The 19,271-nt window shown below is 31.6% G+C and overlaps 1 protein-coding gene and 1 long non-coding RNA gene across 10 annotated transcripts in view; one reads left to right on the top strand and one right to left on the bottom strand.

Moving 5' to 3' along the window:
* Btk29A (tyrosine-protein kinase Btk29A) overlaps nucleotides 1-19,271 on the top strand; it is a 141,515-nt gene that overhangs the window by 33,932 nt on the left and 88,312 nt on the right. The gene's annotated exons all lie outside the window — the stretch shown is intronic.
* LOC105737067 (uncharacterized) lies at nucleotides 6,020-19,209 on the bottom strand. Of its 8 annotated transcripts, XR_015293118.1 has the most exons (15): nucleotides 18,808-19,209; nucleotides 18,478-18,653; nucleotides 16,765-17,746; nucleotides 16,638-16,714; nucleotides 15,692-15,966; nucleotides 14,840-15,269; nucleotides 14,637-14,760; nucleotides 13,743-14,293; nucleotides 13,515-13,671; nucleotides 11,795-11,953; nucleotides 10,022-10,435; nucleotides 7,067-9,955; nucleotides 6,819-6,885; nucleotides 6,241-6,745; nucleotides 6,020-6,133 (listed from the first exon to the last, which is right to left on the bottom strand). It is a non-coding gene; the product is annotated as an uncharacterized LOC105737067 (long non-coding RNA). The 8 variants fall into 8 exon arrangements; XR_015293115.1 differs by having other exon boundaries at nucleotides 13,515-14,293; XR_015293117.1 differs by having other exon boundaries at nucleotides 7,090-9,955; nucleotides 13,515-14,293.

Raw genomic sequence — 19,271 nt, 5'->3', positions numbered from 1 at the left:
GAATGGATATACTTGTCAGTGGTCAAATTCTAACCTCAAATGCAGAAGTGTTTTCGAATAGAATGAACATTTATCTCGAAAGAATTCTTACAGTGAAAATTCAGTCTTTAATTCTCGATATTTTCTTTTATAAAATAATATATTATCGAATATAATATATTCGACAACGCTTTTTCGATATCGCGTACGACACCGTCGTTACGTTTAACGAGTCCACAGAGAGAAATAAAACGTATCGCTTACAACGTTTTTTTGATACGCGTAATAACGAAGTCACGTTTGATCCTCGTTGAAGTAAAACGAAAAAAAAGGAGATGGGGAAGGAAAAAAAGTTGCATCGTTGATGTAAAATTCATCGGAATTCGACAAGTCACGTTGGCTGTTTTCCGCATTTTCTCGGTCGGACGGCGTTTTTCCCGTTTCAGAGCAGCGATTTTCCGGCAGCCGGCATTCGAACAACGGCTTTCATTACTTCGTAACGAATATTCGTCGTGTACCGCCTGTGTATAATGCGCGGCTTTGTTTTTTACCCCGGTTGTTCGCCCTTTCAGTCACGTTGCACCATTTCTCCTTTCGAATATCACCGCCTGGATGGATGTAATTTGACCGAAGAACCGAAATAGCCCCCTGTGGACATTCAAAATAGCTATACCTCTTTCCCCTTTTTCCTCTTTCCTCTTTCCTCTTTCCTCTTTCCTCTTTTCTTTTTTCTCGTACCACGATTCTTGCTCAATTTAAATTTTTCTCTTAATTCTCGTTTTTTTTCTTTCCATTTCTTTTATTTTAAGTTTGACACTTGGATACTTCCCCCCCCCCCTCCCCCTTTTTTGTAATTTAATTCAGTGAAAATTTTTCAAGGATTTTCGTCTTTCCACGATGACGATTCCTCCTCGATTCGAATTTTTCTTCTATCTCCGATTTTTTTCTTCTTTTTAATCTTTCGGATTTAATCGTTTTTTTTTCTCTTCTTCTCGCTTTTGTAATTTGTATTTTAACGAGAGAATCGAGTTTGAATCGTGAAAATTCAAAGTGTTCTTCCCTGATTTTTTCTTTTTCCTTTTGTAATTTCACGTTTTTTCACTCGATTATATTATAATCAAGTTTATTTAATTTTTCCCTATTTTTTTTTTTTTTTTTTTTTTTTTATAATTTTACTTGTAACAGAGAAAGATACGTACGAAATCTTTTTTTCAACCTCTTCCTCGATTCGAATTTTTCTTTTTCTCTCCTTTTTTAATTTTAAATTTAATCGATATCCCCTCCCCTCCCCCCTCCTCTTTCTATTTTTCGTAATTTGTAATTTAACCACGAACGATCAAAGCGTCCCCCCCTCGAATTTTTTCCCTTTTCTCCCATCCGGATTTTCACCTCTTCCTCCCCCCTCTCCCTCTTTGATCTCAAATTTAATCGATTTTCTTCACTTCCTCTCTTCCTACCATTCTACCTTACCGATAGATGTTGTGTTTGTTCGTAGATTGTATTAAGAATCATCGGCATCAGGTTGATTTTTAATTCTTACGCTCCACATTCCCTCTCCCCAAATTGATTCTGAAATAGCATTTCACCCTGGGGATTACGGTTCCACGGGGGGAATTTCGTTTAATGTAAATACGCAAACAAACATCGAAACGCGATGTAATAAACAGACTGTTGCAAATAGAATACTGAAACGGGCTTCAAGTTCGATTCCAATATGAAATTAAAGTAAAATCGCGATTATAATGTTTCCTGTTCGTTTTTAACTAGGGAGGAAAAAAAAAAGGAATTAAAAGATATTGTAATTTTGATATTAAATTTTAAAAACTATTTGTTTTAGAATTATTATCGTTGCGATTCAGATTGGAAGAATTACTTTTACTTTAATTATTCCTGTTTCTATAGAATAACGGAAGTAGAGTGAATTAAGAAAATTTTCTCGTAATAAAATAGAAGAAGTTAATATTTCAATCCCAAAATTTGTTTTAAAAAAGCTAAATTATAAGTTAAATTTCTTCGATACGTGTGGTATTACTTTTGGTACTAAACTTACTAAAATCATCAAACTCTTGTTTCTGTAGCTGCAAATGATACACAAATTCACTTTTTTTGTACAACAAATTTTATTACTAGCAATGTTAAATACATACGTTTCACGTTAAACAAATTAAATTCTTGGATCAATATTTCTACAAGTGGAAGTGTAATGAAATATTTCCACTAGATGAGATTTAACAAATAAATTTCCCAAGGAGACGAACATACTTACATACATTTGCATATTATGATATAAAATACATGATTCGCGTAATAAAACATTCACATAACAAAGATTATTCTACTCTATACCGTTACGGAATCCACCAATCCGATTCCTTGCTTCCGTCCAATCAGCATCCGAGATTCCATTACGAAACTCGATCGAAACAAGATGGCGGAGGAGGACAGTTTTTGGGTGAAAAACGATTCGATTCGAAGCAAATATCTAATCTGAAACGAAAAGTTTCCGCGAGAATTTGGCCTCAGTTCACTGGAAATTTCCTTGGCTTACCTACGATTTTTCGGCTCTAAGAGGGGCGAGCCGAATATTTCTGGTGACATCTAGCTGCGTTCGTATCCCCCAAACTTTTCCACTTTTAACATCGGATACGCTTTCTAAATCGATTGCTCGAATATGCAGCTGGATGGATTTTCGCGGATCGAACTTTCTTCCACCGGATGTTTTCCAAGATTCGTTGAATTGTGCAAGATTCGAAGAGTTGGAGAACTTTTTTTTTTTTTAGTCCTTCAGTGACTGTGAATTTTTGTGAAAATGGTTAAATTGCATTGGATTTAATACGATTCGAGTAGCTAATTGGAATTAGTTAACAGTTATGAGTGGTAAGTTAATTTAGATTAGAGATATTATTATAATTTATTGAAATTTTATTCTTTGTATCTTTAGGAAATGTATTTTTTATCATCGTTTGTATTATATTTCAGACAAAGAGTGGAAAATTGGATGAAACTTAAAACGAAGTGACTCTTATCTCGTTTATTATCTTCGTGAATTCTGATTTTAATAATCAGGTTAAAAAGAAAGTGGCATAAAAGATAAATACGAGATATTTTTTATACATTTTAATAGTTCTTTATAAAAATGACGATATAAAGGACTGAATTTTAAAAGGTAAGTATAAAATAGGTAAGTATATCAAATTTTAATACTTAGTTTTAAGTAAAATGTTGAAAAAATGTTTTTCCGGATGTATGGCGCTTAAAAAGGTAAGTATGTAAAAGGTAAGTATGTAAAAAGGTAAGTATGAAAGGTAAGTATATTAAATTGCAAAAAAAAAAATTTTTAAATTTCGCGCAAATCAGTTTTAAAAGTCGAAATGTTCGCAAAGTTTCGACAGTTCTTGGAAATGACGTCAAATTCTTGGAATTTCTAAAATTCTTGGAAATGACGTCAAATTCTTGGAATTTCTAAAATTCTTGGAAATGACGTCAAATTCCTGGAAAAGGTTCAAGAAAAAAAATTTTTGTCGAAAACTCGACTTTGTATCAGGAGAACATAACTTGATAGGAGGTCGTTCGAAGAATTTTTCCCAGAATTTCGGCACTTCTTGGAAGTGACGTCAAATTCTTGGAATTTTCGAAGTTCTTAGAAATGACGTCATATTCTTAGAATTATCGAAATTCTTGGACGAGCGAAAGTTTCGGCCAATTTGTCGACTTTGTATTAGGAGAACATAATATGATAGGAGGTCGTTCGAAGAATTTTTCCCAGAATTTCGACACTTCTTGGAAGTGACGTCAAATTCTTGGAATTTTCGAAGTTCTTAGAAATGACGTCATATTCTTAGAATTATCGAAATTCTTGGACGAGCGAAAGTTTCGACCAATTTGTCGACTTTGTATTAGGAAAACATAATATGATAGGAGGTCGTTCGAAGAATTTTTCCCAGAATTTCGACACTTCTTGGAAGTGACGTCAAATTCTTGGAATTTTCGAAGTTCTTAGAAATGACGTCGTATTCTTAGAATTATCGAAATTCTTGGACGAGCGAAAGTTTCGACCAATTTGTCGACTTTGTATTAGGAAAACATAATATGATAGGAGGTCGTTCGAAGAATTTTTCCCAGAATTTCGACACTTCTTGGAAGTGACGTCAAATTCTTGGAATTTTCGAAGTTCTTAGAAATGACGTCATATTCTTAGAATTATCGAAATTCTTGGACGAGCGAAAGTTTCGACCAATTTGTCGACTTTGTATTAGGAAAACATAATATGATAGGAGGTCGTTCGAAGAATTTTTCCCAGAATTTCGACACTTCTTGGAAGTGACGTCAAATTCTTGAAATTTTCGAAGTTCTTAGAAATGACGTCATATTCTTAGAATTATAGACCAAAGGAACGAACAATCAGGACTTGTATTAAAGCATATTTTTCAATTTTTACGTTTTTCACGTTATTATTATAAAAATTTACTTACCTGATGTACTTACCTGCTTTATACTTACCTTTTTTTTATAATTACTTCTTTAAAATGTTACATTTGCAGTAACAAATTCATTTTTTTTAATCATTTTACTTAATTCTATTTATGGAATTTATTATACCTACCTATTTTATACTTACCCTTTCTATACTCAATTTTTTCAAGCTGTTATTCTTCAGGAACTGCTGTAAAAGACAAAATGTATTAAAAATTTGTATATAATATATAAAAATACAGAAAATATAAAATACACATATTTATTTATTAAATTTTAACCAAAAAATTGTCCATCTTTGAACTGCTATAACTTTGGAAAAAAATGTTGTATAAAAGGCTTAGCCAAGGCTTACTTTAAAGGTTTGAAACGTTTATTTTCATACGCCTGAATTAAATTTTCCCTCATAAGTTTATTCTTATATCGAAAAATAGAATAAAAAAGAAAGTTAGATTTTTTTTCTAAATTTTGTAACTTCAGTCGATTCTAACAAGCTTAATAAACTTTCTACGAATTTTATTTTGCAATAAGCTTTTGGAGAGAAGTTTCTTCTTTATAATGAGCCCTCAAAAGTTATTATACCATTTTTTTTTTCACTCTTCAAGCTCACTTTTCATTCAAGACGTGATACAGCAACGAAAAAAAATCGCAGGTCAACTTTTAAGGGCTCATTATAAAGTAGAAACTTTGCTCTAAAAAATCATTATAAAACTAATTGCGAAAAAAATTAATTAACGTTTGTAGAATTGATCGAAAGTGTAAAATTATTAAAAAAAAGAAATTATCTTCGATTTTCTACTTTGTTTTTTAATGTAAAAAAGATCTGAGAAAAAATTTAATTAAATATCTGAAAATAGAAGTTTTGCTCTTGGAATAAGCTGAGAATGATTGGTATAAGATATTTCATTCTAAAGTTACAGCAATTCAACAATTGTCAATCTTTAAACTGTTATAACTTTAGAAATAAATATCTTATAATAATCAATCAAAGCTTTTTTTTATTTTAAAAAATAAAAACTCTACTTTGACATATTTTAGTTAAATTTTTCCCAGATATTTCTTTCATATTGAAAAATGAGACGAAAAATTGAAGATTGTGTCTTTTCTTAAAAAATTCACAAGTTCAATTTACTTTAGAGACTCTAATAAATTTTCCACGTACTTTATTTTACAATGATCTTTTAAAGAAAAGAAAATCTTCTCTTTATATTGAGCTATCAAAAATTATTATACGATTTTTTTTTCATTCTTGAAAGTTCACTTTCAAGACGTGATACAGCAATAAAAAAAAATCGTATGTCAACTTTTAAGGGTTCATTATAAAGTAGAAGCTTTGTTTTTAAAAATTCATTGCAAAATGCAAATTGCACAAATTACTTATTAATCGTAGAATCATATGAATTTATAAAATTTTTAAGAAAAGAAACTATTGTCGATTCTCTATTCCATTTTTTATAAAGGAATTATCAGAGAAACTTCAATTGAGACATGTGAAATTACATGTTTTGCTTCTTAAAATAAATTTTGATTGACTGTCGATACGATATTTTTTTCCAAAATTACAGCAATTCAAAAATATTCCTATACTGAAGTAACATAAGTAACTGGTTTTTCAAGAAAATATAATCACTGTACTAAAAATCAGTATCTTTATTCAAAATAAATCTCTTAATTTTCTTACCTGAAACAAAAGAAAAAATGTAATCATTATCTTTAATAGTTAAAAATAATTAAAAATCTTAAATGAAAAATCAAAGAAAATGTTCTAAACATGTTATATTCACTTACACAATAAATGACCAATTTTCCAAAGAAAAGATAATCGCGATAAGCTCAATTCACGTGATCTCGAGCAAAAGTGAGTTAAACTGTGGTAGACGTGACGCTTGATAAGCCCTTTTTTTATTTCTCCTGGCGGGATATTTAAATTGTAAAACACCACAGCCTCGAATTGATTTCGAGACAGGCTGGTTTGATTTAAATGTAAAACAGCTTCCTTCATGAGTAACCATTTTCGAAGGAAAAAGCTTAATCCTGTACGTTTTTCCAAGGGAAGAAATAAAAGTGTGTGGAATCGTGCTCGAGATTTTGTTCGAGAAGCGTCCGCTTCAATTCCCAGGAATAACAATTTTTTCATGGTGAATTTTGCGTTTCACGTCCTCGAGGATACCCTTTATCTTCGAATTAAAAGAGTTATGCGATGGAATATTATGATACTTATGTGGAGTTCATGTGGAAAATATTCCACGTAATTTTCATCCATCATTCCACTCTTCTTTCTTAATTTCCTTTTCTAAAAAAAATTTTCAACAAATTTTAGAATAAAAATTGAGAAAATTTAAAATAATTTAAGATTTTTTATATACCTTATAATAATCGTACTCAAAGAAATCCTTAAATAATCATTATATATCGATATTTTTAGATCAAAATCTGCAAGAAATTTATTATTCGTTATCTTTTATTTTTTATTATTATTTGAAAATAATTAACCTTTTTTATTTTATTTGAAATAATTATTCCTTCTTTATATTCGTTATTTTTATTTTAAATAAAAAAAAGTTCAATTCCTGTAGCTATATATATATATATATATATATACATCGATACTAACAATAATTGCATTTCGATTGTTACCACTTTTTTCTTTTTTCTTTTTTCCTTTTTTTTTACATGGTTTCCACGAAAAATGCAAACAAGTTCCGCGGTATATATCGTTTCTCGTTCGCTGAAAATTCCTCTCATTTCCTTCATTATCTTGGTAACAGGCAACTACTCGAAGATTTATGACCACTCGAAGATATCGTTGAACCGTGTGCTAATAAATAGAGAGGGATAGAAAAGGGTAAAATTTTCCAGTCGAAATTTGCCCACCAGCTTGTTCGTCCGCTTTAATTTCATCTTTTATTCATCCGTGTCCATCTCGTCCCATCTGGCAATTATTACTATTAATTTCACTCGAAACGATCGCGTGGAATGATTTTTAATCGCCTCATAAATGCACGAGAATATTTGAAAGATTATTTTTCGAAGAATGTACAAAAAAAAAATTATACGATATATTGCAGATTTTTAGTAGAGTAGAGTGTTAAATTTTAACAAATCCATAAAGAAAAGGTCTCTATTGGATCTCAGTTGGAATTCTGATGTTTAATTTATAAAATTTTCTTTAATGATCACACAATATCGAAAAACAAAATTTAATAATTGATTAATTTTTACGACTCTACTTTCTTTTTTATGTTAAATTGTTTAAACATTGAAAAATTTTTAATAAAATTATCTGCTTATTCTAATATACTTTTAAATTTTTTGAATAAGCCTAAAGTATTGAATATTAGAATTCACTAGGATACTTAGGTTAACCGAAGCCATCAATACTTTTGGAGGTTATAAAAAAAGATTATACAGATTGAAATCGAGAATATCGAGAATTTTCATTATTTACTCTTATTGAAGTCTTTTTGAAATCATATTTTCCTAGCCTATTATTTATCGTTACCAATGTGCAAAACTTGTTCACAAATACATGCAAGAAAAATTTATCCTGGATGATTATCGTAATACACGCGATGTGCGGATTATCTATCTCGTTCGTTACGTTAATTAGTTTCACGTTCCATATTGACCACGAGTGCTGAATTATTCGAATAAAATCCCAAGAGAAGCCAGTGGCGTCTATAGAACTCGAGTAGAGAATAAAAAGAGGCAATGCAATCGATGGTTAAACATCACACAGTCTCTTTTTCTCTTTTGGAACACTGTCTCTCTATTGGAATCACGGTGGTGCTCGTCACTGGAACGAACGATTTTTATACAAATCTTGGGACAAGAGGCGCGGCACTCACAGAATCCCGCAATTATTTTGTTACTGCACAACAACGACGCCAATCGAAACGAATCGCTTCGCTCTCGATCGGCCGCAACAATTTCACTCTTCATTTTCGTGACGAGAGTGGCGCTGCTGTAGTCATTTTTATTTTATTTCCATTTCTTCGTTATATCGGATTCAATAATATGTATTGAACGATTATTTATTTATGATCAAATTGTTTACTTATTCATTTGTGAAACGGAATACTGATTACATATTTTATGTGATTTTACTTGGTGCATTAATTTATTCACTCACTTGCAAACTTAATCTGTTGGATTGTGTAAGTGATTTGTTATATCGTCCATTTATTAATCTAGTGCTTTATCATATCAGTAATTCACCCATTTATTCACTTGTTAATTTAATAACTAGGTTACTTATTGATTTGTGTATTTAATAGCTTAACAATGTATTCACTCATTTAGTAACCTATCAATTCAATTTCTATTTATCAGATCAATTCATTTGTTAGCTTATCCATTCAATAACTAACTCAAAACCTATTACTTTTCTCACTTAATAATTAGATCATTAATACGTTACTAATTCATTCACTTAATCACTCTCTAACTTATCAACTCAACTAGTTCATTAACTCAATCATTTTATTAACCTCCGACAATAATTATTCATAAAAATTCTCCTTCACTGGCTCACCAATACATAATTCGTATCATCCACTCGTGCTTAATTACCATATTCTTGAAGCGACTTGTCTTCAATATCAACATCTTACTTTCTCGGTCATTTGCTTACTCATTAGCCCATTTAACCGGTGACTCGGTCGGTAACCCATTGACCGACACACTTCTTCAAACCTTTTCCTCTCTACCAATTTTTCTCGGTGGAATGGAAAAACGCGCTTTCGTCGTGCACGGCTCTTTATGTCTGCCGAGTACCTCGCAGTCGTAAAGTCTCCGAACACACCTCGTTAAAACTTGATACTCCAGGCTCTTTAGTTGGCCAACCACCCCGTGTGCGCCGTCTTACCCCTGGCGTCTCTATGCATTTCCGCCTTCTTTGCCCCCTCGATGTCACCACTTCCGGTCGCGCCTAGCGATAAAAGGAACCTCTCGCCGCCGACCAAAGGCTGGATAGATAAACGCGCGTTTTCAAGTCGTCGGATGTTAAGTACCCGGCCTACTCTTTCTCAAACTTTTCTTTCCGCACAATCCGCCCTCTCTTTTTATCTCTGCCGCTTCATTCTGCGGGGAATGGAGGCGTCTCGATGTCTCGTTTTCAACGTATTTTTTTTTATTTGTTGTGATGCAATTCAAAAGAATCGTTCTCTCTTTTTTTATTTATTTATTTATTTTTTTTTTTCATTTTTCAATTCGATATTGTTTCTCCTTTTGAAAAATTTAAAGGAAAGGTTTCGATATTTTTTCCCCGAGGTGTTTTTCATTTGATTTTATGTTTTGAAAAAAATTGTTCTTTTTTTGACTTTTTATTAATTCGATGTATCGTTTCCTCTTGTAAAAATTCAAAGTTTCGATATTTTTCATCGAAATATACAATAATGGTCGGCTAACTTTCTGTCCATTTGATTCGAATTAATTATTTTTACCAATTTCTAGAACTATGTGCTTGGATGGTTTCGATTCTATGATACTTATTCAGCATGCACTGAAATTAAGTTCAAATATATATCGAGAATTTAAAAATATAAATGTAAATATGTAAGCGACTTACGTTAACTTTATTTACTCATGATAACATTAATAACACTTCTTAATTATATCCAGCAGACATCTTGATAAATATTCCATTTCCTCGAAAGAATCAGAGCGACAGCGAAATCGATTTGTGAAACGAAGAAGAAAACGTCGTAATGGGTCACAATTATAAATTTAGGACATTGGCGTTCTAAAAAAAAAAAAAAAGAAAAGAAAACTCGATACCCACCACCAACACGATTTATCAAACCAATTTGCCGAATCCACAAAACTTCGGTGCAACGTAACTTTACAATATTAAACTTTTTCTTCCGTTCTTCGAAAGAAGAAAAAAACCGAATATGAAGCCATTAACGACGTTCGTTTAATACCGGAAGTCCCCTAAAAAAATCCATTAAAGCGCCACGTTAAGCGGAAAGACGTGGTACGACTGAAACAAAAAAAAAAAAGGGGCTGTAAAATATTGCTCTTTATTTTAACGAGAGGAATATTTTTTAATACATGCGGACAAAATGGCGCCGTTGTTAGTCGACCAAACTGTATCCAGCGTATCCCTACCTGCTCGTAGTGAAATTTATTCAGGACGGAAATTCCATTAGCAAACACGTCCATAATGGAATTCTATTTTTCGTTTTTCTTTTTCTTTTCTTTTAACAATGTTTTTATTGTTTTGCTTTTTTTTTTTTTTTCGCTTGCACGGTTCGATCACGAATCAGTTTTTGTAGGATATTTGCTAAACAGTGTATGTGCGAAAGTGTACACCTTATAATTTGAATAATTCGTCGATGTTTGATAATGGTTGACAGGGGAAATTAAAAGTTTGAAGAGGGCTCGACAGTTTTCCACGATGGAGAAATATTGTGCGAGAATGTTTAATTGTAGAACGAATGATGCTGCTGTTCGACTCTTATTTTATTCTTGTTACTGGCTGGTTGTTTAAAGAGTACTTTAATTCTTCGACAGTCATGTGCAAGTTCTATTTTTTTAAAATGGAATCGTGGGCGGAATTGTTCATTTTCTTTGAATCCTTCTTCCATGTTCCAGAATACTTTTGATTCGTAGAACGACAATTTATTAAATACTTTTCAATTTCTTCACAATCACGATTTATAAAATTTATTATTAAAATTTTGATAGTTTTATTACAATCAATTGTAAAAAATTGTATCGATAATATTACAATAATCGAAGGTTTTTTTTTTTTGAAATAAATTCTTTTTTGTTTAAATATATTCAGAAAATTGGAATTAATAATTTATTCAATTTCCTCTTCATCCCATATTCCAAAGATCCAAAATTTTAAAGATATTTCTTAATTCATCCAATTCTATATTCATATTTTAATTCTAGAACAATTTCTATTACCAGTCAAATGAAAAAAAGAAAAAAAAAAAAACATAAATTCCACGATAAAACAGCATCGATTTAATCGACAAGCAATCCTTTTTTCCTTTTCACGAGTGCACTATTCACGTCCATCACAGGATTAGATATATATATATACATATACACACACATCACAGAATTCGCCCTTTAATCTCTCCCTTCTGTGTAGAGCATTCATCAAACTTTTAATCGCATTCGAAGATAAACGTATTCCCAATATTTAACCATATTTCCTCCTGTCCCCTTTCTTTTTTTAGTACCACCCAGTCGAGAAGGTTCTGTTTTCCAGCTGCACAAACAGCAGCAACATCCAACGGAAGTACGAATAAAAAAAAAAAAAAGAATTCGTGAACTGAATGTCCCCACGGCACAAGAATTCTGTATTTTTAACATTGCCTTTTACCTCCATTCCCTCTCCCCGATAGCATGCAAATTCACCGACTCCTGATTCCATTTTTTTTCCATCCATACGATATTTCACGTGCCATTGGATTATCAGAAATTGCAAATATCGTGTATCGTGCATGCAGTCGCGATAGTATCGCCCTCCTTGGTTAAAAGGCTGAAACATATGTGAAAATTGAAATTTGTATCATCCTTTTTGGTGCGATGTTAAAATATTATTTTCATCGCCTCTACAAAGTTTTTCAATTAAAAATTATTACGAGTTTTTTTTTTTTTAAATCTTATTTAGAAGATGGAAAATACCGTGGAATTTTAATGCATTTTGAAAATAGAGAGACGAGATGTTTTCTATATGGAGGATAGAATAACGAATTGCCGAGAATGCCATCTATGATGGCTGCGCGTCGTTGAAATCGTAATGTGATTTTGATGTTTTAAATTTTCATGTTGAATTTTAATTTTTATTCGAAATTAATCATGCATGTTTTTATTCAGTCAATTTGAAATATTTATTGAGAATTTTTGTTTTCAATTCATTTGATTTATATTTGTCTTTCTTTTTTTGTTCCAGGTGAGTACTCATCAATAACAACTTAATTGCCTTGGAATTTGGTAAGCAAAGAACATGTTTCATTTATTAAGTTGTTATATAATTGACACTTTCAAAATTCAAACTGATCACGTTCATTCGTTGCAATTTTTTCAACTTCAGTAATCGGATACAGGAATGATTCTTCTCTAATTATAATATCTTTTTATTTTAAAATTAATCAAATATATGAACAGTGCAATTAATCTTCTTATTTCGAATTTAAAAAATTTTCCAACAGAAGATAAATTTTTAAATATCGAGTGTAAGTAAGGATTAATAAAATTTTTTAATTTATAATCCACTTGAAATTCTATTTCGTTCGATTTTCGTCACGATTAAGCAAGTTATTAGTCAGAAGTTATCAGACGCCAACGTTCCATTCGCAAATATTTGATCAATAAAGAAGAGAGAACTATGAAGTCGAAGCTTTTAATTAGAAAGCATCCTCAAATATTTTCTCGACACAATGATTCCATTGAATTTTCCTCGTTTCAAAAATTCACCATCGTGATCTTATGATTTCGTTCCAACGTAATTATTCTCCACACACTTTTTATTTCAAATGAAATAGCGAAAATAAGCTTCGAGCGTGATATAACGATCCGGAAGATCGGAGATGTTGGTGGAACAGCATCTCTTGGCAATTCGCCATTCGAACGATGAATTGGAGGTATTAAGGGACATCGAGTGAGCTTGTTACGTTGTTGGAATTAGTTGTGCAACTGTGCTTAACGAAATTGTTAATTGCTCATTAAGATCAGAATTTTGATAGTGTGCTGATCGAACTTCAAATATTTTTGAAAAGGACTTTTTCTAATCCATTGTGAATCGACTTTTTAAATGTCATTTTTCTTTATAAATTCATTGTAAAATATCTTTAAAATAAAACTAGAGATAGATTGTGAGCAATTCAAAAATAAATAATTTTTGGCCTAAAATTTTTTAATTTTTCTTCTGATTTTTTATGAACAAGATATACAAGTACAATCTAGACTGTAACTAGATATGATGCTATTAGATATATGTGTTATTCCATTATAATTTTATTTATAATTAAATAATGGCCCAATATGCTTTGTATCACGTTAAGAAAATTTTAACATCCTATTATACTTGCAAAAGTTACTTGTTATGTATTATCCTATTAGTTTCGAAAGGAATAACAGTAGTTAACTTTCTGCCCACTTAACCGATTTATTTCCATTATTTCCATTTATAAACTCCAATTTTTCAGAATTTTTGTTTCGAGACTTGTACACGTCTTCACAAATTCAATTTATCTTCTGTAACAATAATCAACGTGTTCCAACTCCAATCTTGTTATGTTACGTTTGATAGCACAATATATATTAACCTCCAAATTCTTATTTGATCATGAACAATCTTTTCAACATGATCGAAGAACAAAAAAAAAAAAAAAATAGAGAAAATTACATAGTACAAGGGAATCTTGGATCTAATTATGAAGAAAAGTAATGAACACGATTCGATAATCTCAGACTCATCGAACTCGAAGGTGAGATTCGACTAATTTCTTTCTCTTTTTACGTGCACTAACGATCGAATGCAAAGAGAAATAGAGGGTGGCGCTGCGAGCAATTAGTTGGTTCGCTCCATTATCGGTGATTAATCGTGAGCATTAGGCAGCGTTTTCAGGAAACGACGATCAGGCTTTCGCGACTGCATCGAGCCGCGGATACGCGCCAACGTCGATTAATCGCTGTAATCCGAAATGATCGTGGCAATTTGACGAGGAAAGGAAAGTAATTTATCCCTTGACTCTTAAAAATTGGAGGATCGTCGAATTGGTCCAGGTTTTGCTTTCCTTCGATTCGAGAAAAATCAAGCTTCTTTTCGCTTCTTCCATTTTCGACAATTTGGATTTTAATTGCCGATTTTAACGAGCTGAGAATCATGGCATACCATTAATAGAAAAGCAATAATAATTGTCAATTTCTCATTGAAAAATTATGTAAAGTATATTATGAATGTATATGTATATCAAGCTTGTTTAGAGAAGAAAGGAATACACATGAAACTTTTTATAATAGGAGAAAAAAAAATGATAGAAGATAATCCATTTTCTTTTATACAGCAAATCAATTTTTTAAACGATAACTTATTAGCTTTAATTGAAACGAAATTTAATTCGTTACTTTACAATTTTAAGAAATTTAATTCTTAGTAATATCTATATTACTTTATGATTTTAATTTGTCTTCTGTTTAATGTATTTTTTATTACTCACCTTATTTATGTATTCTCGTGATTGTATGAAATTCTTTCCCCATAAAGAACATCAATTAGGAAAAAAATATTATTTGAATAGATATTTAAACAGAATTCTTTAAACAACAACTCACTTACTTCGACTGAAACAAAAAATTATTTACAATTATTTACAATTATTAATTATTAGGATTTTTTCTTAATATATTTTTTATTACTCACTTTATTTATATATTCTCATGATTGCATATAAATCCTTTCTCCATAAAGGAATGTCAATTAGAAAAAGACACATTTGAATAGATATTCAAACAGAACATTAGCATCTTCGTTCAATCGTAAATCGTTGACGAAGAAATATAGTGAAATACGCATAAGGAAAAGAATCAACAATCAGCTCCCAATTCGTTCACGTAGATCTGCATCGTTCCGGAATATCAATATGCCAATCTGTTGTATAAAATGTACATATATCTCTTTCTTCTCTCGTGCTACGATCGTAAATATATACGATATTTGCTTTCGTTTCACGATCGTGAAAAACTTGTGCTCAAAGAGTTACGAGAGTCACGATTCATGTCTTCAACTCTTTAATGGTGGAGATATCTTTCTTGTTGATCGGTTACCGATGGTCGGTAAAAAGATTTTGTAACTAAAACATAGGGAAATTGAGATTTTTAGAGAAGTATTATATAGATGGATAAATGGATGGATGGATGGATGGATGCATTTATCGTAAATTTAAATAAATTAAATTTGGAAATTTAAATAAAAATGGAAAGATTGTATGGGTATTGGAATATTATTTGGTTTTGTGTGAATATTGAATAGATGGATATTTTAATACTATAAAATATTGAAAATTCTTGTGAAAATTGATCCCACCATTAAGATTATAATACAGTTCAATCCTAGAATATTAAAAGTTATTAAAAAAAAAAATTGATTCAAAATTACGATTATAATATTCTAAAATATCCAATTTTCTCACAAAAATTAATTATAAATTTCCATGGAAACTGTGCCCATAATTCTCACGGAAAATCATCCCAGGAAACGTTCTACTCAATTGACCAACTCCATTGACACCCTCTTTCCGCTAATCTCCTAGGTACAATCTTCCATGAAACAGTCCCATTGTTTCGATTAGGAAATGTCATCCATTGGCACGCCTTCGACTTTTATTCCGTAATCGGCTTCGATGTTTATTACGTTCTCGTTCACTGCATCCTCGTAAATAATTCTTCGAAGACTGTGGACTCTCGAACGTGGGACGTTTTATGTGGAAACGCACGAGAGGTGAAACAAAACTGAGCACGATAAGATTATCGTATTGAAAGAACGAATATCTGTCAATAAAAATATCAATCGAGAAAAAATGCTTTGTAAATATATGTTGAATCTTGAAAAGAGTCCTTTAAGATTTTGTGGCTTTTAAAATTAGATTTTTAGAGATATTTTGTCAATTCAATTTTAAATTATATTTTGCACTGTTTTTTGATCATTCTTTAATGAAGATTTAGCAATTTTTGTTTTTGAATTAATGAAATGCATTTTTAAATTTCAGTTGCTTGTGTTGTTTTGAGGTTAGATTCTATCGCTGAGAGAAGAATGTTAATACATTGAGGATGATAAAGCGTTTCGTACATATCTCTATCTTCTTCAATGATATTTTAATGGAAAAAATTTGTAATCGAGATTTTAGAATTCATTTTTGCGAAAATCTTCAAGCAATATAATGATGATTGTGGCAATTTGGAAATATCTTCGCACACATTGGGAGTAGTACGGTGATAATAGGATTAGCAATATAAGACAATTACTTTAATGATACAACACATTTCTGCGAATGTGTGTCTATTAACGAGGCGAATTTCCAGCGACGCATTTATACAGGAAACTTCTCTCAGTATAACACAGTTTGTGCGCATAGTACAGTGCTCGACGATAATCCGCCAAAAAGAGATTTTAGGAAAGGCGTATATATACGTACAAAGGGTGAAATAACAGCTTTGCTTACCTTAATTGCCTCTGCTATTTTTGGAGACACGAAAAAACTTTATTTATAAAAGTTGAACGATAAACAAGGGATGATATCTGCAAAAATAACGTGTTAAGTGAAAGCTTTCAAAAATTTTAGAACTTACCTTTTTTTTTATCGTATTATTTGCTCCCGATAAAATTACAGATTATGAATTAATGCATGCAGAATAGTATCCAGTTATGGAGGTCAAACTTATCATTAAAATAGCTTGGTGATTTAGTTTATCCACCATTGTAGTTTAAACACTAGAATTTATCTTTTGAAACGTGTCTTCATAATAACGAAAGCCAGAAACTGAGTGCAAAGTGTTTTACAGCTAATATTATGTTAATGATTTAATTCTGCTTTCCTCCTTTTGAAGATATATACAACATTGCTTCCTACAAAGAGAATGAACTATACACAATTGTGACTATATTAGATAGCTATTGGTATATATTGCCTATATTTCAATGAATTTCTCAGTCAAATAACAATCGAATCCATTAAAGATTTAATCAACCATTCTAATTACTCCACTGTTCGTCCCACAAATAAGCCAATAATAATCGAAACATTGCTCCCAGTTATACAGAAATTTGTATTCTAATCTTCTTTAACTATCTCTATATTATAAATATAATATAATATAAATATAAATCATATATTATTTATGCCTAATTCTTTTCTCTGTTGCATTTATTATAGTAGAAAGAAAATTGAAATAAATGGAAAAAAATAATGGAATAATTCTGAATGTATGAGGATAATCTTTGAGGATGAATTATAGATAGAGGTGCAAAAGCAGATCGTTCTCGAGGCGGAATCGTAGAGAACACACGTCCCATTATACGTGCCTCTCTTTCCTTTATCGGTGGCCCATCTAAAATGGAAAACTTTCCGCTATTTTTCCTCTGTGGCCCACCACCCGCATCTAAAGTACTTCCGCGACAAAGGTCGTGAATAAAATCAGCTCGGCTTGTCGCCATTTTGTTGCCAACGCGTGTGTATCGTCGAATTCTGACACAATTGCCGGGGATATCGATAAATCCTTTCCTTCTTCCACACTTTGAATTATTTATTAATTCTTTGTCTATCAGATACACCTGTAAATTGAATTAAAAATAAATTGTTTGATCTCGTACAAATTTTTTTCTTTGAATGAAATTTCTTCCTAATTTTTAAGAAAAATTTAAAAATTTGAAAGTTTCACGCGTCACAAGAAAAATGACAAAAGTTCAGAAAGGCAGCTCAATGCTATTCTATCCTTGTTTTAACCGTAGCCGACCACAAACTAATGAAAAATCGATAAAATTCTCAAACAATAGCACATCCAACACAATTCCATCATCTAGATTCATATCGAACTTATTTATTCCTGACAGATATCGATCTATCGTTCGAGAGTGCATTATCGAATAATGACGGACCAACTACGAAAAAAAATGGCGCGTGAATCGACAAACGCAGTATCAGAGATATTCGCGCGACATAAAAATTCAATCTCGATGATGAAGCGGCCTTTCTGTTTCTATGTCGCGAGAAACGACGAAAATGGAATAGGTGGGAGAATTATGGATCGACGATGTATGGAAATTTATCCTGACAGGTTGAGATGTGTTTGATGACCGAATTCTAAAAATCGAAATGATTTATCGAAGGACCGAATGCACACGTTCTCAGAATATCGAGAAACAGTTTGAATTTTTAGCCGAGCGTCGTTAGAAATAGATATGAAATACCGATGAGTTTATTTATTCATTTATAAATCTCATTTATATATTTTATAATTCCTGTTCTTTTTATAATTTTTGCATAAAATTATTAATATTCATACCATAATTGCATACTCCATAAATTTGTCAAGTATTACACATTGATGGCTTCCCTTACTCGCCTTTTATGACGCACAAGAATTAGGCCTATTCTGTTCTCGAATTCACAGGGGGATAAATAATGTATCAGTAATCATAAGAATTAGTGTCCGGTTAATATTCACATTAATTCCTGAAACTGAAAAAAAAATCCGTAAGAAATTCACCTAACCTAAAATCTTAATGACAAACATAAAAGAAAAAAAAAAATGATACATATTTAATCTAATCAAATCCAAGATTTTCAACAAAAGACACGAGATTTTCAACAAAGTCTCGTACTACGTACTTACCAAAGAAAGAGATCTTATATACTCGAAATTGTATACACATCTAACCAAACCAAATTCAAGATCTTCAAAAAAGACATGCACGACTACTTGACAAAGAAAAAGATCTCGATACTCGATACATACATACATATACGTCCACCTACGAATATCAAAGCTCACGAACAAGGGATATTTCTGTCGTGACATATCACCACGAAGCAGAAATAAAGGAGAAATCGGTGTCTCCGTTTCCTATGCGACGTGCGCGCATTCCGCCGAGGCGGAATGCATTTTCGTTGCTTCCATTTTTAAGGAATGGAGGGATGTTGTACATTGTCGCACAAGGGCCACGGAATCGACGTATCAGAAGTGTAAATCGTTGACTGGTTCTCGAAAGTGGGACGGATACGAAAATAATTTTCCTCGTCGTTTCGTAGGCAATTCTCCCTCTCCCTCTCCCCTCTCTCTCTCTCTCTCTCTCTCTC

This window comes from Apis florea, unplaced genomic scaffold, assembly GCF_048593485.1.
Source record: "Apis florea isolate Af1SG1 unplaced genomic scaffold, ASM4859348v1 contig_32_pilon, whole genome shotgun sequence".
Classification (NCBI taxonomy): domain Eukaryota; kingdom Metazoa; phylum Arthropoda; class Insecta; order Hymenoptera; family Apidae; genus Apis; species Apis florea.
The sequence above is the reverse complement of the archived record's forward strand: the minus strand, read 5'-3'. Positions and strand labels throughout refer to the sequence as shown.